Source organism: Streptopelia decaocto (assembly GCF_964273445.1).
Source record: "Streptopelia decaocto genome assembly, chromosome: 11".
NCBI lineage: Eukaryota > Metazoa > Chordata > Aves > Columbiformes > Columbidae > Streptopelia > Streptopelia decaocto.
The window spans coordinates 9,386,632-9,409,828 of NC_138666.1; the positions used below are offsets into that span (position 1 = coordinate 9,386,632).

Genomic DNA, 23,197 nt, shown 5'->3' on the forward strand with positions numbered 1-23,197 from the left:
TAATCCTGTCAGCACCTGATTTCAGGGATTTTTTTTGTGAGTGCTTAGGGAGTCTTGAGCCTGAAATGAAGTTTTACTGGGTTGGTAGGACTGAATAGGAGTGGGAACAAGAATGCTCTTGTCAAGGCCTGTGTGAAGGGGGAGCAGAACTGCTGAGGGATGCTTTACTTCCAGCAGCTGCTCCAAGATGAAAAAAGATGTGCGGAGAAGGGGTTGCACTCTGCTGCATCATTTCTGATCCTTTTGATTCGTTTGTGAAGATGATCACCTTCCAGCTCTGTCAATCACAGATTGTTGTGAAGAGCTTCTTGCATAAAAAGGATTGGAAGAGCTTTCTGGTACTTACCTTTTTGGTATGACGTCTTGGCATGAGGTCTTTCAATGCAAGGATTTAATTTCCTGTACAGAACAACATAGTCCTTGCAGCAGATTCATTAGAAGACTCTGGTTATATCAACCCTCTTCTATTTTCTTTCCAAGTTACCTGAGTGCATTCAAGGGCAATGAATATGCAGCTTCTGTTTAGAAAAAAAAAAAAACAAACCTGCATGAAATTTAATGGAAATCTTATAACAAGCACCCCACTTCCATTAATTGATTCCCTAATCCAGTGAAGCACTAGTCATATGCTTAATTTTAAGCATTTGATCTCTACAATCAAAATTGCTGGCTCTGATCCGAAGCCAATCAAACCATCAGCAGCCTTGCCATTGATTTCCATGGATGAGGTCCAAAGGAACTATGCACATGTTAAAATTAAACACATCCTTAATTGACTTGCTGGGGGCCATATTTAGATCTCCTTATAAGTCACCTGCGCCAAACAGGGCCCTACAAATACTTATTAAAAAGTGAGAATAAAAAAATCTAGTTACCTCCCCCAAAATGGTGCCTATCCACGAACATACAAACTTATCCAATGCATTGTTGTATCTTCCTGGGGTTTAGCTCATGTTCCTGATTCTCTTGCTAAATCAGAAAACTCTAGCTACCATGACATAGTCCGTCTCAAACTGGGAAATGTTTGGGACCAAAACCTCCCCTTAGCACCTGACCTGGTCATGGAAGGTCAGCCATCTCTCCTTAGCACGGTGACTATGTGGCTGCATGGCTGTGAATGTCTGAAAAATAACCACCAAAAAAAAAAGTGTCACTAGGGGATTCGGAGGGATTTGAGGATCTTTCTGTACAGCAGAGCCTGCTGGCATAATCCATCTGTCTGATATGCCTGCTAAAATGTTGCCCTAAATTTATTAGCAAAATTCAGGATCAATAGATTGAACCCATCTCTTCTTATTTTTAAGTAGTTCACCTGTAGTTGTTCTAAGACCTTTGCTAGCAGTACGTGCACCCATCTTAGTCTGGATCCAGGGGACAGCAGGTTTTTCTCAGGACCTGCAACAGAGAAGTCAGTCTTGACCCAGAATATCTCCCCTCTTTGAGAACCCAGTGTTGCAACAGCTACCTAAAAAATTATTCCAGACTAGAAAAACCTCAATTAGGCAATTAAACTGGCAAAATACCTCTAGTCATGAAGAAATCTAGTAATTCCTGGGTTGGGGGCTTTTTGTGCTTTTTCCCCCTTATTATTATTATTATTATTATTATTATTATTATTATTATTATTATTATGGATTAGCTCTACACAATCTTATCATATTTGCAAGCCAAAGAATTATAGATAGTAATTGGATAATCTCTCCATTATCCCCAGTGACTTAATTATCATCATTAACTGTATTTATTTCACTAATTTGAAAGATTTCTTTTGGGGGTTTCATTCTCCAGGCCTATTAGTTTGACTGATAATGGGGCTTACTGGCAATAGCAAGGCAGAATTACACAATTACTTTAAAAATGATGGGTCATATCTTACAAAACACAAGCCAAAAAAAAACCCAAATGACCCCATTCTATTTTAGGGATATGTCTAAAATCAGAACTTTCAGCTCAGAACTTGATTATGTAAATTATGGAATTTCATCCCTATTACATTGAGTTTCTGAATGTATAGGGAAATTTGCTGTGTTGTGCTACAATGAGAAATGGCCACTGTAAATTGAAAGTCAATGCAAACAGCAAACATAATGCCTTCAGGAGAGAGTGTCATGAGCTGAAATTTCAGAGGTAATGCAACTTCTTTGTCTGACTAGTGCACTTGTATTGGGCAGAATTAAAAAGCCTGGAAAAGGAAACTAATTCCTGCAGCTTTATACAAGGAGATGGATCGCCTGATTAATGAGAAAGATCGTATCCCTGTAGTCTCTGTAGCCATGTCATGTACAGGGGAGCTTTGAGCCCCATTTTGCTGCTGTTGAATCACAGAGAATGGTTTGGGCTCTAAATCCAGCACCACTAACTTTAATATTTAGGAACACACACAATAGCCGGTCCAGCACTGGCAAACAATAGAAGACATTTCTTATTTCTTTTCACCCCAATTTTCTCTATTTGTTTGTTTTTTAAGAGCCTGAAGCAGAAAAATATAACTCTTGGAAATTGCTTTATATTAGTTGATTATCTCTGGCTAAGTTGAGAGCATTTGGCCTTGCTTATTTGAAATAATTTAACATGAGAACCCTGTGGAGGTTGGTAATTTACAGGGCATGTTCTCAATTGTTGTATGTACATATTGTGAAGCAAAGGGTGAGGGAACTGCCAAACATATTTAGATAAATCTTTGAACTGCTGCTTATTATTCCAGTCCATCTCTTGTTTCTGTAGATCAAATGCTGTTAAAATGACCAACGTGTTCACATTAGAAGCAAAATCATTTTATGTTCTTTGTCTGACTAGAGCCATGAAACCTAAATTTTCAGTGTAGCCTACAAATTAAATATGCTGTATATATGTACATATGAGGATAGTTTATGGTTCTCCAGGTTATTACTTCATGCTCCTTTAGGCTAAACTGCCCCGCTGGGCATCACACCATCACCTCCCATCTTCAGCAGTCAGAGCTTTGCGTTACCTTCAGTAGCTGCCCAGCAAAGCCATGGCTTGTTACTAGCACTTGCTACTGATGCAGCTTTGGATTATGTGAAGGATTATCCAGAGTTTTGATGGTTATTTTTTTTAATTACAATCAGTGAGTTGCAATACTGGTTCAGTAACCAGATATCCAACTTATACATAAATATTGGCCTTTTGGAGCGTACTCACACCTCTGCCAATACCTTCCTCATATCTAAGTAACTGGTTTGGCCAAGGTTATTTATTCAGATGATTGTTTAATCTCAGATAGCAATCTTGTTGTCTCCAATACATGTAAGACTAGTTTGTCTCTGTTAATTGTCCTCTGAATTTCATTCTCGCACTTGAACTAGAGCCAAAAGACCAAGACCAGTCATAGATCAAATGCCAATATCTGGTGTAAATCCATGTAAGCCAATGGATTATACAAGCAGAGAATCTGGGTCCTTCTATATTAGAGAAAGAGAGAAATAAATCTTACCTGTGCTGAGAGACTGCATTAGCTTATTGTGCTTGTAAGACTTTGAAAAACCTAATATAGATTCCTGTAGTGGATGAGCCCGGGGAGCTCCATCATTTCCTACGTGTATTTGGCAAGTCCAACCACTACAAAGTCAAGCTGATTTGTGCTTTTATTTTTTCTGCCTTGTTAAGGCCAGGCAGTGAGTTTTCCCACATGTAAAAGTTCACCAGTTAAACTGGATTTCATGTTGCAGCAACTGGAGCTCAGGTGAAAGCAGCCTGATTTTAATGTAGAGCAACAATGTTAAAATTTAATGTGGTTTAGCCAGCGTGCTTTTAAATTGCATCTCTGTTTAACCCGGATATATTTCCTGAGTGTCCCCTGAACAGCTAGGCCACAAATTTAGCCAAGATTTACTGTATTTTGACAGACCGTGGGAAATGAGGTGGAATTTAGGTTGGGAGGGTGCCCACCCGTGCAGGATCTCATCCCTCTGGCTCATTTCAATGTTTCCAGAACAAATTTTTTCCCCAAAGGCAGACCCAGAGATATCCCTGCTCAGTCTCTTGACACCGAGTTTCTCTCTCAGACCTGGAGCAATTTGATAAGGTGAGAAGCTCAGCTCTCAGTTAAGATACTTGGAGCTTTCCTCATTGCAAAGAAAAGCCTGGAGGCATGAAGCGGGGATATCTGGGAGGCTCAAAAGCCGGATAGCAAAATAAACCTCTTGCCTCAAATATTAACACTTCAAGCCTTTTCTCACGATCCTGAGGAATGAGGGCATTGTCATAATTTTGGCAAGACCTGAGTACTTGTGATCAACCATGCTACTCATCCCTAGAGAAGGAGGCGCTGAATCCCACAAGGTTTAGTGGCCTCAGTGGGAAATCAGAGATACAAATGAGCAGGAACAAGGGTAGCATATTCTAGCCATTTCCTTGCTGCTGCTGTTACATGGGGTTACAGCACCAAAGGATTGTATTTAAATCCTCAAAAAGGTTTTCAACTTTAAAAAAATAAAAATATTCAGGTTTTGTAAAGTTCACCCTTCAGTGTAATGTAATCTTCCAGTGATTTAGAAATGTAATTATAAAGCCAATTGTCAGTGCCCTTTAAAATATGTCATGTAGGAAAATTAATTTTAGTATTTCTCTCCTTTTTTTTTTTACCTTCACTGTCACATCTTGGGATAGAGAGAAGCATTTGAAGATCCAGTGAACCTTCCATATAAAGATGGGGAATAGTGGGGCAACAATGGCCAATCCCATCATGTTCTTCTTTCTTACACCTCATTTTAACATTTTTCTGTATCACAGGCCAGATGTTCTTTCTCCTCCGGACTTTCAGCAAGCACTGAAGGTAGAGTGGGACTAACCTGCTTAATTTATCGAAAATGTTAGGCAGTACTGGATGACAGCTTTGGGATGAGAGGATGCTTGTGGTCGAGACAGGGGTATGGAGGGGGATGGAGCCGGTGGGGAAGATCAGGTCTCCCCGACACATCTCCCTACATGTGGAAGGGATCTCTTTAGCCTTGCCTGGTTTCCACAGCCTAAGCACAGCCTGAATTAAGTTGCTGCAATGCAAGTTGCACAAATACAGCCTAATATAATTTGTCACAATTAGGGCTTGATTGGATGTTTTCATTCAGGGTGATCCAGGCCAAACTGTTACAAATGACCTTTTAGCCTCAGAGCATAAAACAGATTTGCTAAATTGAGGATGAGACTGGAAGGAAGACAACGGGAACAGCCGTATGTGGCAGCCATGCACCCAGGTTTTACAAAACCTGTGAGGGCAGCACAACCGGGACTTGCAAACCCTTGAAAGCAGATAAACTGTCCAGCACATACCGTTTAGGAACATTCCTATCTTAGGAGGAGTATTTTCATCTCTCCGAGTATTTTCATCTCTGTGAAAGTGTAATTCACATGCTTCATGCTTGGCATTTGTTCCTGTTTGACTGGAAAGACGAGAAGGGACGGGAAATGGGAGTTTTGTCTGCAGGACCCTCGCAGCAAGGTTGGGGAAGCATGTGTGTGTGTTGAGGGGTCTTGCTGAAAAAGGGATGGTCATCCACAGCCACCCTGTTTGGGGCTCGGGAGGAGAAACGGACTTTAGGCTGGGCTCCTCCAGCTTCTCCTGGGAAATCATTCCACTATGCAGGGAACAGCTGCTATAAACATTAAAAAATGCTCACCGGGTCATGGGTGGGAATCCTCACCTCTGCCCTGCGAGTGCCCTAATGCACATTTCCCCTTCAAACTTCCCACAGCAGAAGATACTGCCCAGCCCTTTGTCTCCTTCTTGCTGCTGGGAGAGCTGCCAGTGCCCAAAACACATGTCCATGCTGCAACCAGCGTCTGATGCCCTCAAAGATGATGAGAGGACAGTGAGGGACTGGAGTTGGAAGCAGGATGAGGAGCTACTGAGTGTCAGTAAAAGTTTGAGGTTGTCAACTTGGTTTGTTTTCTCAGTGGCCAGGGCTCGAAGCATCCATTTCACCTTGGCACTCTGAATTGCCCACGGAACAACTGCTGATAATCATGGGATGACCGCTCTGCTTTCCTCCACTCACAAGCCGTTGGTGGTAATGATGTTCATTATGCATTCAATAGGCTATTTTACAATATGAAGTCATTTAGGAAAGGATAATTAGTCCACAGCTTGCTTTTCATTTTATTTAATTTTCTTTACTTCTGTTTGGGAAAAAAAAAAAAAAAAAAAAAAAAGGAAAAAACAAACTATGCAGGGATTGTGTTATTTTTGCAGCAAGCAAAATGGAGAAATGGAGCTGTTTGATTTGTTCTCACTCACAAGAGATATCGTGAAAATGGTGCCCTGTTTTTCGCTGAATGATTTCTTGCAATTGAGCATCCAAAAGAGCATTTTAATCTCAATGTATGCTCTGCTGTTGTATCAAATTAAGAAGAGCAGGCACGGGAGGCTGCTCAGTGAAGAATCCTCTTTTCTATTAATTTGGATGTGTTAAGTGCACTTCCAGAAGCCAAAAATATTCTTGTAAAAACAAGATTGCACAATGGGATTTTTTTCTAGGGCTTCAGTTATCTACCAGCGCTCATCACTGCTAAAATTAAAGCAGGGGTGAAAGAGTAATGTTTCCTATTAACGGAGGTGCATCACTTATCTGTTTGTTTTGGTTGGATTTGTTAGCTTGATCCTCTGGGGTACATATCCTACAGACCTACCGGAGCAGAGGATTTGGGGCTCTGACTCCTTCCTTGCACTTCCAATATTCCTCTTGCTTTTCTTACAACAGCCCAAAACAAAGGTGTCCCTGTTAAAAAGGCATTCAGGCACAAACTGACTTTTCAGCCTATGAAATGGCAATCGTTATGCTCTAGGATGACATAAATATATTAATTTATATATTGGCAGCTGCAGTGCAATGAATTGATTGCTCAGGAAAAATGGTTCCCAATGTCTTCCAGAAGCTGAGGAATAAGTCTGGTACTGACACTCATGTTGGGAAGTCTGTTGTCACGTCCCCAGAGGTGTCCCTGCTCCCTACGTGGCCTCATCCCGAGGCAGAAATACCCCGGGCTGGGTCTCTCACCCCGGCTGAGTTTAAGATCTAGTTAAGGGGAGCTTCCTCGCTCCATTCCTGTGTGATGCACTGCACAGCCAGGCAGCATTGGCAGCTGAAGTCGAAAGTTTTTCTGTTTCTGTCAAAGGGAAATGAGCTTCATATGTTTTGGGGAAAATACCTGAACTGCACTGGTGCATGGAAGCACTTTTAGGTGACTGACCTATTTATTGAGAGCTCAAGTACAATTTGAGGTAAGTAGTCCCTCGAGTCTCTGGCCAACTGTTATACTAGGAATCTCCTAAAGGTGATGTCTCCTGTACAGTTAGAGTCAATAAGGCATGAAAGAAATAAGATCTGAAACAATGTAATGTATGAAATATGAATTGCACAGCAGCCTTGGATTACAGCAAGTCCAACTGAAATGCGTAGTGCTCCCCTTTACTTTTATTTCTATTAATATTCCTCAAGCAACAGCAAAGATCGATTTGAAGCAGAGAACACAGAGAGTCATGGGAGCTTCATTAGCATGCAAATCTGAGTGAATTCATTAGCCCTGCAACTGATGCTGATGCTCCTGGAAACTAGTAAAAGAGTAAAGTCTGCAGAAGTAAATCAGGCCGTGCTAATGAGCCTGTTAATAAAGCTTTTGTAAGCCTTTTCCAGAGCCTAAGTGACAAAGCACACTGTTAACGTTAAACCTCTGGTACTGTGCCTTAGATGAGGGACTCATATTATTTTTTAATTTTTTTTTTTGTGATAGAGAAGGAAGCAGAGAACCGTAGCAAAGGTAGAGAATGAGACAAAGGCAGTTACAGTATTTCCTCATCAGAGATAAAAGTACTGTGTGGTTGCAAAAAAAGAGACAGAATGACAAATGCAACTGTGCAAATAAGATCCATTTGACTGAAATTATATTTTAAAGAAAAAGAGGAAACCAAATTTTTCATAATGGGGCTTTCACCTTCCGGCTGTATGTTCTCATTTTTCCTTTGCCTTATTAGGCATAATTTCAGGATTGTGTTTTCTTTCATCTCCTCCTGAACTTGCAGAAATGCTCGTGGCAGTGATGCAGTGCCCACCTCACACCTCCACATGGGGATGGTTTTTGGTGAAGGGGAAACATGCGACTGGCCAGCCCTGGGGCTCTGACCCATTTATTATGGGGCTGGGAAGACCTGTATGAGGGCAGTCTCTGGGCCTGGCACCTCACTTACGGGACACTCTGGTCTGGGGCAAATCTGTTGGGTTCTGACAGACCCAGTCCCCCAAATCTGAGGCTCTGTGGTGCAGGGAGAACATCTGCTTGGGGAAATTTGGCCCAGCCAGGTCCATGGCTACTCATGCAGAAAGGTAAGTGAGCTGATAGCACGTGTGTTATGAGCAGCAAGTGGTCTCCAGATGGTGCTCTGATTTCTGCTGGTAGATGCAACGCTGAGGAGGGGAAGACATTGTCATTAACACATAGAAAACTGCATTTCAGTCCATACTGCCTTAAAGTGGAACCATTCTCTGCACACACATTGTTGGGTTTGGACCTCTGTAGTTACAGGTCAGCAGGTGGGTACCTAAGGGACGGGGTGACGTTTAGTGTGAAGATTGATGCTTAATTTTAGTACCAAAGCATTTCCCCCTTTACTTTCCATTTTGCCACCATTTCAGGTGTTGCAAAGCTGCAGATTGCCTTTCCCTGCTATGGCACCAAGGCTTTAAGTTTCCAGGTGGGAAATGAATCTCAGTACCCAAGCCACAGGCTCTGCCAACATCATTCAGGCACCTGCACCTACAAGTCATGGTGCTGCTCATCCCCCTTGACCTTGTGTCTGCTTCACGTGGCAGCAGCAACCGCAGCAAACGAAAAGCCTGCAGGTTCACCAGGCTTCGAGGCAGAGATAAGGGGGAGGCCAGTTACAAATCTATTTGGTTTCTTTTTGCAGCAACCTCTTTGTGTAAAAAAGCTTGATGCAGGGGGAAACTGATTACTGCTTTCTCATCAAGTGGAAAAATAAGTGCTTTCTACACAGGCTGATGGAAAACTACTGGAATGCTCTTCAGTTTCCTTCTCTAACCTTTAGTGCTTTCTGGTGCCTTAAAGGGAACAAAATGCTGGACTGGCAAAAGGGAAAAAATATATCAAAATATATTTGGAGATAATGGCTAGTAATACAATAGACAATGCAGCTGGGCAATAAAAACAGGCAAGGGGAAGGCATCAGAGAGTGGAAGAAAAGAAAGAAGATGGGGAGAAAAGGTAAAAGCAAGGAAACTGAGAAAAAAAAATGCCACTTGTATAATGGGGTGTCAAAGGACAAAGAGGAGATGAAGGGAAGGCAGAGCGAGAGCAGTGCAAGAAAAATGAAAAAGAGGCACTTGGTGAATGACGGAGGAGGGTCATGGGCAGGCAGAAGCAGGGAGGAGAAATGGAGTGGAAATTAAGCAAAGGGAAGTGTGGAGTGGTGGTGATGCTGCTGACCTGCTTTTTTTTTTTAGCTGCAAAATGATGGCAAGTGTTTGTGTTAATAATGTTAATGTCTGGTTACTTGAAGGGAGAGGGAGGCCTGGGGAGCTGGGGTCAGGGACCCCGTTTGGTCCATTGAGCTGTGCTGAGCCTTTGTCACAGCCTCTTTGGACTAAAATGGGAGGGAAAGCACTAAGAGGTAAATGATGCCAAGGTTTGGGCTGAGACCCGTTAGTCTGACAGCCCACCTACAGATTGTACTTCTTTTAGTGCTGGTAACCTGCCCACCTGCCAGAGGACATTTGGCTCACCACCCTTCACCTCCGGATAGTTGAATTTAATTTGAGATAATATCAGAGATCTTTCTGCCCTGTTTTCATACACAAGTTCACCCAGGTAGTTCATCCTGCCTATAGCCTCATAAGCACAGTGTCATAACGCTTGTGCTCAGCTGCATTTCTCGCAGCCTGCCGCAATATTTACATTGCACAGGGATCGCAGCACTCAACGTGTCACACATTAGGTGCAACCACATTGGCGCCTCTACATACCAACTGCACCATCTGTTTTGATTCCTCTTTCTTTTGTATTACATCGCAGCATCTTACTTTTTCTTTTTTTCTTTCCTGCAGCTGCAAAAGCTTTGGGAACATTCCTATAATAACTCCCATACAGCTTGGTTTAGCAGATATTTGGGCTCTTTCATTCTTAGCTGCCGAATTACATTTGGTTATCAACATGCATTGTATCTGTTGTCAATTAGCTGTTATCTAACACCATGAAATGACTTAACTCCCTCAGCCTGTTCAGAGATCTGTCCCCTACCAGCACACCACACAGCTTGTATCAGCTTGCAAAGATCCTGCCAATTTTGTCACACTTATTTTTTTACTGGTGCTCATTACAGCTAAAGGTCAGTTGTGTTTCCGTTGTAAGCCTAGGGATAATGGTGTGATCCAGCAAACTCTTTCTTGTGTAACCTTAGCAGGACTATTTGCATAAAAATCCTTACTCTGGGAGTAATTTGCAGGATCACACCTTTAAAGCCTTAGCCTCAGGAGCATGGCAAAAGCTGGAACCTGGAAGAGCAATCTTCCAAAGCCATATTTTATCAGAGAAAACTATCAAAATTTAATGAGGAGAAAAAGGTATTTAATGGCTGTGGATAGTGTAATTTCAGCCATAAAAATGGGATCATCTTGTGAGGCACTGTGCTGCGGCCTTTCAAATCAATGGGACCGCTGGCAGCAGCCTTAGTGATTGTTGGGTGAAGCCCTACAAGGCGTTGGGCAAACGTCTGAACCTGCTGCAAAATGCACATGGTGGGTCCCTAACTTTTAGCCAGATGGACCTCTTGGATGGGCTTTATCATCCACAAAATCTGTGCTTGCCTGCAAAGTCTTTGCATGACCACCTTTTATAAGCCAGTGTGGTGGAACCCGGCTGCAGTGCAGGATGGCCTCGCTATCATGGATGAAGCTGCTTGTGTCTCAGGAGGGTTTTCATCTGCTCTCACAGCAAATGTTTCAAGTGTTTCACCAGCTCAGATGTTTATAATACTGGAAATTCCCTGAGGTTCAAAGCTGGCCTTGAAAATCTGTTTACATTTTTAAGTATATGCTAAAGTGTAAGCCCTGGGACAATTAAGAGACATTAGGTAGGCAAAGTAACAAAAATAGAATCAAAAGAGGCCTTTAGTAAGTCTTGGGTGAATATCTCTGCGTATTTTCTTGAACAGCCCAAATGACAAACGCTAGCCTTTGTATACCAGGTCACATCTGAGAAAAGCAGCACATTTGGCCATTGGTGAGCAAATACTAGTCCTGGACAAAGGCACTGCTTTATTTTCCCAGTGTACCAAAATAAGAGAACACCCTAGCGCTAAATAATTTTGTTCTACCTCACTGTGAAAATTCCCGGTGCTCAATAGCCCTCCACAAGTCCTCATTTTATGCCTGTAGTGCGGTGCTCCTGTGGTTATATGTCAGCTGCGGTGGTGGTAAACATGTACACACTACTCATTTAAGAGCTTTTAAAAGACTCCTTACTGTGCCCAGAAATTACACCTGTGCTTTCTTACTTACCCATGCTGTTGTCTTTTCTTCTCAGGCTATATTGAGCCTGCCTTTTTTTTCCTCTCCCCACCCTTTTAAAGAGTGGGAAAGTATAAACATCTTTAAATGCTGGGTTTCTCTCTAGCAAACAAGTCGTGCAGAGGGATGGAGACAGTTAATCTGAATAGAGATAAAATATATGGGCGCATTGTAGCAGCGATGGCAGAAGATGTCTGCCCCTCCTGAAGACACTTGACTTTTCAGGAGCTCCGTGGTGTTAGCTGAAATCCCTGGCAGCTGCAGTGCTTGACTTCCCCGAGTCGGGGACCTGTGATATTCTGTGCTTTCTCTATCTAGAAATGATGAAGAGAGACAGAGCACGTAGTACCCGGAGGAGCTGCGTCAGCAGAGGGGGAGGTAGATGAAAGGGTGCAATGAGGCATTGGCCTCTGATAAACTTTTCCATAGTAGGAGAATCTTTCAATACTCAAGATGATTTGACAGGAACAAGAACAAGAGGAGACATGGTAGGTAATGTAAAATACCATCTCTAAAAGACTGTTTGATCTGTTTGCATTACACTGCTAGAAAAAAAAAAAAAAGGATTGAAACAGAGGTCTTGGTGATGTCACTGGTCAAATTCTACATTGGTCTCATTTGTCCAATATTTAATGTGGGAGCTGCCACTGAAACAAAACAAAACAAACAAAAAACGCCACACAAACAAAAAACCACCACAACAACAAAAATCAACTTATTCGTCTTCAACTGGTTAAATATCTCTGATAACACAACAGTACTTTGGATTGTGTGAAGTTGATCTGTGAAGCTCTCTGATGCAGGATATGACTCTATGACCAAGGAAATAACTCAAAGTCTTTGGAAGTACAGGGCTGGTCTAGGTCATGTTTGGTACCTCCTTTCTGATGCCGAGAGTAGTGCTAACAGCAAAGCCTCACCAAATTTCTCTCATCCAGCCCATCCCAGTGATTCTCCTGTATGTACCTGGTCCTGCATGTAAGCGGTGGTGGTGGCTCTTCTCAGGTCTGGAGCCAAGTCTCAGCAGGCTGCCATCTTCCACAGTTTTTAATGTGAAGGGGGTTTGTTTGTTTGTTTGTTTGTTTGTTTGTTTGTTTGTTTTAATGGGGCCAGACCCAACTTTTTTCTCAACACATGCCCCATTTGCATTGCCAACACTGTATTTTACTGTTAAATATGTGCTGATGCACCTCTGCCAAAACTTAGTTTTTGTGTTTTATCCAATACATTTAAAAATAATAAAGCTCTTGCTCTGTATGTCACAAATATTAGAACAAAGCCTCGAAGGCATCTGCACTAATTATGTTTAAATCTTAAGAAACACCTTCTGAACTCCCCCCACCATTCATCACAGCTCTTGGACCTCTGACCGAAGTGATCAGCCAGTCTCCTTTTGAGCTCAGATCCTGCCTCTCCATTCTGCAAGTGAAATTCTCTCTAGATGTCTATACCCATAAAGCGAAGTGCACTTGTGCTTCTAACTTCTGAAGAGTACCAGACAGTTAGCTGTGCTAGGGCTCCTATTAATGCCTGCAATTAGCACTGACAAAAATGCTGTTCGCCTCACTCCCCAGAACCTCACTTCCTTGATTGTTTTTTCAGAAAATCCCAGTGCGGTATAATATCTCCCTGGTAGTCATGTTTCAACAGAACAGGGAAGTTAGTGAGGCATGACAGTGCTCTTTTTTCTAAACCTATACTAAACATCCTTAATCAGGCTTTGCTTTTTTAAAAATAATGGGTCTAATTCTCTTTTGGCTTACAGTATACTCATGCCTGTGCAATTCCATCAGGCCACAGCCTCAGCTCCTGTAAACTGGCAGAGCTCTTTCGACTTCATTTGAACCCCAGGAAAACTGGTAATAGCTGAAGATTTGGACTGCTGATTTCTGAGTCATTCCTGATTTATGCCAGTTCAAACGTATAATGGGTTTAAGCTTTTATTTTTTTTTTTTTCCTGTTAGATCCACTAAAATAATTCCACACTCTTTACCTCATTTACATCAAACAATATACAAAGTACAGCCAAGAAACTGCTTTTTTTCCTGAGGTCTTGACACCTTTCCCTTCCTGCTGACCATGTTATAAAGCTCAGACACAACGCTGCTCCTGAAAACATCCACTGACCTCCTGAAAGACCCTCAGGAGGATCAGGCCAGACTATCAGAGGATGTTGCCATGTACCAGTCCATGCATTGCGTTTGTTTCCATTGTCTACATTAGATGACATCTTCCTATATGCAGACGTAGGATGACACATTGCCATGGCTGGATTATGCTGTCTCCAGAGATCTTCCATGAGGAAAGCTTATGGATGCTTCAGCACGTCTCTGCCATAACCCAATGAAGACAACATGTTCTCAGCCATCACAGTGTGTCCTGCTATGAAGTAGTTGTGTTTTTTCTTCTCTTTCCCTTCCTTCCTTCCTTCCTTCCTTCCTTCCTTCCTTCCTTCCTTCCTTCCTTCCTTCCTTCCTTCCTTCCTTCCTTCCTTCCTTCCTTCCTTCCTTCCTTCCTTCCTTCCTTCCTTCCTTCCTTCCTTCCTTCCTTCCTTCCTTCCTTCCTTCCTTCCTTCCTTCCTTCCTTCCTTCCTTCCTTCCTTCCTTCCTTCCGTCTAACAGTCATCCATCTGCTGGCAGTAGCCAGCATCCGCAGTTCTGGGGAGAGCAACAGGCAGGTAATGAAAGTGAAGAGGACAGAGACAGCATGTTTCTTCTTGGAGGTGTTGAAACTGTCTTGGGTAAGATCATGGCCAATGTGAGATGCAAGAAAGATGTGAACCAAGAAATAAATGTGTTGAAGGGCTGCTGGCTGCAAGTCCATTCCCATGATCAGAGAGCACATATTTACCCTGGCAGTGCAGTGGCCTGTCTGATATTAGACTGACGTTTAAATTAGATACAGATTCAGTGATAACTCTGATTGCACTTGGGACTTCTGAGTGCAGCACAGGGCAAATAAATAATGATGTCTGTAGCAGCAGATAGAGCTGCTGTTACTGACTTTGATAGAGAAATGTGAAACACTGGGTGAAACATCACACAGGCTGACAGACTAGAGATTTCATAGGCTTTAGGCACAAGAATAAAGAAAATAAAAGTTGAAATGAACTATTTTGATAAAAGTAGCCATGGAAGAGGTTTCCAGATACCTGTAAAACCACTATGTGGTTCCCAGTGATGACTGTACCCAGTACTTCAATGTAGAAATATGAACTGTAGCAACTGAGCTGTGGTTCTTTGATAAGCTTTTGATAAACTTGGGGTTTTATGGATCTGGAACATAAAGCATGCAAACGTTTTCAGAGGACAAGTGCCTAATTGTTGGGTTTGCATTGACTCACTGCCTTCAGAGACATAACTTGTGATCTTTATTGTACCATACCAGTCATAAGTATCTGCAAAAAGTCAGACTTGTTAATTCAGTTCTGAACTATCAGTTGTTTAGTCCTTTCCTATCTCCCTTCCCAAGGGGCACCTCTCTGCAAGGACAGAACGGGGAGAGACATGGTGAGGCAGGTACCACAAAACCATAGGAGTGTTTGCACAAGCTTCTGTGACATATTACACTGTATAAAATACTAAGACACTTGCCAACACATTTTTGGGATTTCCACATAATGACCTCCCATAGAGGGAATCACTTCAGTACTCAGGCACGCTCAAAGCTGTGAAGTCAGTTGTCACAAAACACTTTGCTCCTCATGGTTGTGCTTTGTTGTCTTCATAATTTTGAGCCTCCAGGAACAGGAGATGTCTCCTAGATTCAGTTAAAATGCACTAAGCTTTCTGAAGCACTTCGTTTCTATTCTGCATTTGGGGCTTGGCTGCACAGGTCAGAAGAATTTGGTATCATCTTTTTTTGGAGGACAAACCCTGGCACTTCAAATATTTCCCTTCCTGTAGGATTATTGTCATCATTTATCATCCTGTCCATGCAGTACATTTGATGGTATGAATCCTTGCTCCTGACCACACCAATGGCATTAATAGGGAGGATTATCACACTTCGGTGCAATTGTTTCCTCTCAAACGCTGCTCAGCTTTTGATAGTGATTCGGGTGAGTAAATCAGCACAATTTTATGGAGTTCAGCCAGTTGTGACTCACTGCTTTTTCCAGCACTTAGGATATTGGTGTTTTTTCTCCCCAGCAGGAAGCCTTTCCCAGCAACACTGCAACACCAGGGAGAGCAGCTGGGTCTCCACCCTAATGTGCCCACCATGCGGTCCCTATGAGGGAGATAAGGCATGGGGCAAGGGTTAAAACCAACACTCATTAATAGTGCTAATTATTAAAAGCTAATTCAGGCTCCTCTCTGCCTCCCCTTCCCAAAGCTTTCGTTTCCCGATGATGTTTAGATGTGGTTTCTAACCTAAATAGAAACAGGATTAATGGTGACTATAAGCTCACAACCACTTTTTTTTTAGCTTCAGCCTGATTCAGATACCACATCCTGAGATGTAAATCAGAACAGAGATACACTGGAATAAAACTGGCTTATGTTGGAGGCAAAAGCCAGGCTCAGTTCGGTCTAAATTACCCTCCTGCTTGCTGAAGCGCCCATCAGTACTTCTTTCCAGCAGGGCAGGGATTCTTCAGGGCATTAACTGTGTTCTGTTGTGGATAAGATATATTTGCTGAAACTTGCTGCGTGTTTGGAGGCCTCTGTTAAGATGCTGGTTCACGAAATCAAGCGTAGGACAGTGCCCTCCCTTTCCCCACGGTACATTCTGGTTGAACTCAGGGAAATAAAACAGTTCTTGAAAAACACTTGGTGAATCTACATAATTAAAAGTCTTTTCCTGCTGGGGTTAATTATTTGGGTAGATTAACTTTAAAATGTAATGTGAAATGTCGAAATCAAGAGTGTGCATCCGGAAATACTGGTGCAGCTCTGCAATGGGAGACAATTTTAAGCAAATAACCAGAGAAAGTATTTTGCAATTAAATTAAAGATGTTTCCAAACTACTGTACTTTGCTATAAAAAAAAAAAGTGTCATCTTGAAAAGTCAAGTTTCATTTATTTTAATTAGCGCTGTCATGAAGTATTCTATTCGCAAACACTGACTAACAAGCCCTTCTCCAGACACCAACTGGAAACATGTGTGTCAAAAAAATGATTGCAGACGCTTCACTTGTTATTTTCTTGGCCAGATTCTCAGGTAGTTGAGATCAGACTCACTGCACCAAAATCAGCGTAGTAAACTTATTTACATCAGGTGAAAACAGAGGCTTTAGTCTCCCTGGTACACCCTTCGGGAGGTGATACAAAGTCTACCAACATCAGTTAGAAGATTTCTGTTGTCAGAGAAATTCAGGCTCGAAGATGTGTGCACCACGATAAACTTCCAGTCCCTTTCAGTGTTCTTGCACTCGAGTTATTTAACTGGAGAGGCATCAGTATCAAATTGATGGAAAGCCAAAGTGATCTTGATCCTCCTTTGAGACTTACTGTTGAATTGCATCATATATAAGCAGAGAAGCTTTTTTATTATTAATGGGATAGAAAATCAGAACCATCAAGGAAAATTATGTAAGCCCTATTAAGATGGATGAGTTGGAGTTAAGTCCATGTATTCATAACAAGATTGTTCTCTGCAACTCCTGCAGAAGTGTATTGTTCTCTCAAGGGAAAACCTCACCGGGGTGGAAAAATGCTGGGGGAAATACTGTGAAATTGTCCTGGGGCAGCGTCCCAGCCGGGTGGGCAGATGCATAGGCAGTGCCCACACATGTAAGGGCAGGAAGCTGGTTTGGGGAATGGTCCACCCGAGGGTGGTAAATCTGGGGCTGCCAGCCCAGGAGCTGACATTCTGTAGGATCTCTTGCTTAATCCCTTTCTCTGCCATCCAACTTGTTTTCACATCTGCCAAGTGTTGTGGCTCCTTCTGCATGTCCAATGAGGGGATTATTTCTCAGGCTTAAATCTCACTACTAAAAAAAAAAGGAAGTTACACTGAAAAATACTTGTTGTCTACATGGGGAAGCTACTGAGGAATAATCTAAAGTGAGTGTGAAGGGCACTGTCAGTTCTGTAGAAATGCCTCCTATTTCACAGGGCTAACATTGCATCCAGAGTGCTCAAAGCAGCCTTTGTGCAGCACAAGGTATCCTCAGGGGAGTAAGTGAGGAGCAGCTATTCTGGGCTGCCCGCTTATTTAGGTAAGCCCACGTATATAAAATCCGAGTATTCCCTTTTAACTTCATCCTATTGCTGATAGCTGAAACCCCTTGTTCCACCTTAATTTATCCCTTCTCTCTTGTTAACACCCTTCAAATACTTCCAGACTCTTCCCCCTTCCTTGCCATTTACCCACGCTTTAATCTTACCTATTTATTCATTCATCACAAATCAATCTCTCCTGCCCCCTAATCAGTGCAGAGCAGCAGCTCTGCTGGGAGCTCCCTCCGCTCCGTGTGCCGCTAACGAGCTGGACCAAGTGCCGGGAGCCTCGCGGGTGACACAGCATCGTGCCAGGAGGGATCCTTAACATCCGACCCCCAGGTGTCTTGTTTTCCATTTGCTGCCCCCCTGCCACCTCCTAATGCAAAATCAAGGTCTGCTTTCCTCCTGCTGGTGGCCCTACAGATCTTATCCCCATTATTATCACTTTGGGAGGAACGGCTTTGTCCAGATAATAATAATTTTCATTTCCCCATTCAGAATCTCATCTTCTACCTACACGTAACTGATTGAATGATAAGGACATTCCCTCTTTCCTTCTTACCTTATAATAAGCATCAGCAAATCTTTGCCAGGTTTGAACTCAGCAAGTGTGCACTCTGCACCTTCAAGTGGATCCTAATCCAAACATTATATGGCTGAAAGCATTTGAGTGCTTAAAGGATCCACAGCTTTTTCCCTGCTCCCCCGGGGTAATATGCACACACTACCTGGCAGCAGGTTCCTCCCCAAACCTCCGCAGCAGCATGACCTCTGAATAGTCTCTATCTATTCAGACTCCCATGTCTTATTTCCTCTTCACTCTAAATCTGCGATCTTCATAAAAATTACTACTGTTAGGTTGTCTTTCACTATGTTATTATCATGCTAAATGCTTATAACACTCTCAGCAGCTTTTATCTTGGCACCCCAGAGTCAGCTCTGTGCCCCTTTACTTTGAGTTATACTCGTCTACGAAATCCTTGCTTGAAGGGTATCTTTAACTTTCTTAGTGTTTGCAGTCAGTACAGATGATGGGCGAGCTGGTCCCTGGCTGCTGTGTCTTTGAGCACCCAGGAGCAAACTGAGTGCAAGATTTGGAGCCAAGAGGAGAGTTGTTCCCCAGACCAAGGTGACAGGATTTTGTTCTGGTTTATTTTCTTGCCTACTCCTTAAGAAAACAGTACAATATCTTTCTGACATTCCATAGGCTTAGCATCCACACAAGTGATCTTTCCTCCCTTTCTGTGGTACTTAACAGTTACGTCTTTTCAGCTGTCACTGCAGGGCTGCATGTGTTACATGGTAAGGGGGAACTCACAGCTGGAGGTGCAGGGTATACATTGTGGGGACTCCTCTGAATCAAACATCAAGCTCACGATCACCTGCAGTGGTGGCAACATGGACTGGATGATTGCTCTGATCTCTCCTACTTTTGTGTTTTTACCATTTCTCAGTTTGATGATTTGTTTGTGTGTCACCATTACTGAGCTACTCTGAGTATCTTTTGTTCTGGGCCTGGTTCCCATTGATGGTGTTTTTCGGTTCTTCTATTATTTTCTCTATATGGGGGGACCTGGTCTTCCCCTGGAGTATCTCCTTCTAGTGACCATGACTACCTATGTCTTCTCCTTTCTCATCGTGATGCAGCTTCCAGTCCTTTATAAACACAGTGTTCTTTCTGTTCTCCATCTCCACTTGTTGGGAAGCTTTGACATCCTTCCTTACCATGTACACCTGCACTTTCACCAGGAAACCACCACTCCCATTCGGCTCTCCTGGTGTGACCACCCACTCCTCTGACCCCACGGAGCACAGGGCTTTGCCTGGTGTCTCCCAAGCAAACCATCCTGCTTTCCCACCTCATCCTGTTTTTCAAGGCAGCCCAGCCAGTGCAATTAGCTCAGCTTATTCCCTAGTTCATCTCACATTCAGTTTGGTTTAATGGAGTGAAATTCAGGTGAAGTCAGAAACAATTACTGCAGCTGATGTCTCCCCAGGTTCCCACACAAATCTGAAAAACGTACCGTATCAGATACTCATACCCTACACTTAAAATGAGCTATTTCTCCGTACGTTAGTAACTCTGCTGCTTTCAGTGCCTGAATAGCATGAGATGATTTTATTTTTTTCCCTCAGTGTGATGAACTGAACTATTCATGGCAATGTCAGAGATCAGAGGCAGAAGGAGAAGGCTGAAACAACCCAGGGAGCAGAACCAGAGCAGTGGGAAGGAATCTTGGTGATAAAAGAAACTGGTGAGATGACAGCGAGATGAGCCGCGATCTAAGCCGTCCTCCTACCTTGTGTTTTTATACATACACTCAAAACATATTTCAGGGCTTGAGAGTGTTTTCTCCTGTCTGGAGATCTATTTTGTCATTACTTTAGCTGACAGCCATTGGGGAGAATGAAACACTTTGGTTAGCCTCAAACACCTTGCTAGGTTCTCCTTAGGTTGAAGCACAGAGATGTTTTATTACAGCTGACACCAGTCAAGGCAAATAGACAAAAGTGAGAATTTTCATTTGGGATCCACAAAGCAAAGGGAATAAGTGAAGCAAATTTGGACTCACAGTTCAAAGGAAGGGGTAAGTAAGTCCCAGGAAAGGGTTTATCTTGTCCACACCTTGCGCTTTGGGAGGAATGGGCTGGTTTACAAGGGATTCTGCAATCTCTGCAAAGCTGTTGTGGCAGGATGAGTGCTTGGTACCATCTCTGCTCCTGGGATTTCGTGATGTAGCCAAGGTCATGGGAAACTGGTGTTGGGAGCGGGGAAAGAAACAGCGACCCTGTCCAAGAGCAAAAAATAGGCACAAGTCTGGTCCCAAAAGGATTAAATTATTGTATGTTTGTTCTGAGGTGGTACCTATGGTCCAAAGCCTCTCATTACCTTGTACTAACTAGTCTACAATGACAGTGAGCTGTCACAGAGGTGCTACCCAAAGGCAAGACAAACCCCTGTCGTTTCAGCAGCTCCAATCCTACCCCCTACTGCTCTAAATTACCTCTGAATATCCTCATGGGGCATTAAGCAAGAAGAAAACATTCCAAGGGATCAGTGATTGACCTGGATGGATAGTCAGAGCAGGGTCATGACGCACCAGCCCTCAGCCATCAAGGTGTCACCAGGCAGGGGAATTTTAAAGCAAGAGCTGATGTGTTGGAAGCTGAACTCAGTTATGCAGCAGCAAAGCCCCTGCGACCAGGGGAGCTCCCCTGGGTCAACATTGGTGGGAACGGCACAGGAACAGGTGCCACAGAGCAGACAAGGAGTTATAATTGGGCTGGAGAAAACATCTACGCTGACTTGTTCATGTGAAGAGAAGCGAGAAATTTTTGGAATGAAATGTGGAACTGTTTGAAATTCACAGTCTGTCACAGCCCGTTGTGAATTCAGGAACAGGCCTTCTTTCAAAGGAGATTTCTGTGATGGCATGTTAAGAAAAAACAGGCCACTTTCTAGTAAAAATGGCCAGCAAGCAGGCCTGCTCCTGAGTGAGGCTTTGATAATATGAGCACATTTTCCATGGCTTTGGCATTAAAAATACAGAGAAGTGCACACTGTCCAAAGTTTGTCCAGAAAACAGATGTTCTCAAAGCTGTGAATGAAGAGAAACAGGGGACAGCTGGAAAAAGGCATTTATATCTTCCTTTAGGAGAACACTACCTGAACATCTGCTTAATATTGAGTGCGTGTTTACGATATGGAAGGGATTTATGCACATATCCATGCACTGGGGAAGGAAAGTCCTGAGAACTCACCCAGGTCGCAGGAGGATTCACTGCTCCGATTTAGTACTATGCCTGTTTGTTTGTGCCAAGGAAGTACGACGCTTTTCTTTTTCACTCCTTCGACATTAGTAGCAGCAAAATCAGGTCACCTACAAATCCCCACACCTTGTATATCCAAACAAACCCCGCGTCCCAGGCATTGCTCTGCTACGGTGATTCGGGTATGGAGATTTGTTTGAAAGAAAGGATAAAGCTCAAATCTCGCTTTGTTTTCCCGCTGTCCTAAATTTCACCATGCCTTTGAATAGCTTTGCCTCAGCACTGTGAACATTGCATAACTGTTAAAAAGAATGAGAAAACAACAAAAAACCCCAGCGGTTTTCTTGTCCCCAGAGCAGGAGGGGTCCTGGCTGCTGCTGCCCCTGCGCAGGCTGAGCCCCCGGCACAAAGCCCGGGTACGAGGACACTGCTCGGGCCTTTGTGTGACTTAACAGTGACATCCAGCGGTCACCGAGGTCCCTCTGACATCGACCTGCCCGGAAAAAGCCCCCCAAGTCCCTTTTCTTATTTAAATTATAGGGATATTTGTGCACCAGCAGCAGCTGAGCTGGCTGCGGGCTGTTCCCTCTCGCTCAGGATGCCCCAACGCAAGCTCGGCTGCCTCCTGGCTGAGTTTACATTAGTCTGTCTTCAACTTCTGGTTTAAACCTCAGAGTATAAAATAATCTTCAAATCATCACAGTTCTCCTCAATTTTATAGCCCACGTGTGTTTGCGGCATCACGACTATTATTCACAATTAAGCTGCTGTAAGTGTAAAAATAAATCAAAACCCTATAAAACATTAAATCACAGAAACTTTTCTTTCTACGAGTTATTACGCTAAACACAAAAATAAGCAGTTTTCGACTCAAGTTTAACATTGCAGGCATATTTTTAGATGATAATTTAGTTTTCAAAAACAAAAGTCTAACTGTGAAGTTTAATGATACCACATGAAGCAGCTTGTCAGTTCATATTTATATTCAAATCTTAGCTTTCACAGTTCCCGGTGTGTTTCCTTAGTATTTTGTTGAAGATATTCTGAGAGTCTTTCTCAAAACTGTCTCTAGGAAAAGCAGCATGAAAACCTGTAAAGAAACAAAAAGCTTCCTACACTTCTGGCTTGGGGTCTGGATGCTTGAGGAGGAGACTTTTATTTCCTATGTGTACATGAGGTGATGCTCGAAAGCTCACATATTTGGCTGCCGCCACACAGCCCTCCTGGCTGTGCTTGTCTTTTCCAAGAAGCAATGGGTGGTTGCACCAAAGTCCTGGAGGAGTCTCCAGAGGTTAAAAATACAGATATCTGAAGTATGGAAAGATGCAACCACCAGAGCATTGCTGAATCCACCCATGGAGGTCAGGTACCAGTTCATGGGCTCCCCACTGCCCTCTCTGTCCCCATCTCCGGGGTGCAAGCCAGGCTGGCTGTGCACATCCAGGACAAGAGGTGTTTGGCTGGTGGTTTCTGAGTATTGTTCTCAGCACAGAGATGGATGCAGCCTGACAAGCACAGCTTCAGCCTCCTGGGTTACAGGACCTGCTTTACCACAGGTAGCAAAACCTGAGCCATTAGTCATCATCTGTTGCTACACAGGGAAAAATAGGGGTCAATTCTGTGCTGACAGGGGTTGGTGAGAGAAGGTCTTACTCCTGCCCTCATCCTAGATGGGGACATGTCACCGAGCCCAGCCTGGCTGCTTTATTTAAAGGAAGATTTCA

At 43.2% G+C, this 23,197-nt stretch overlaps 1 protein-coding gene across 8 annotated transcripts in view; it reads left to right on the forward strand.

Annotated features, from left to right (window-relative positions):
- LOC309444520 (uncharacterized protein) overlaps positions 1 to 23,197 on the forward strand; it is a 107,997-nt gene that overhangs the window by 64,481 nt on the left and 20,319 nt on the right. The window lies entirely within an intron of this gene.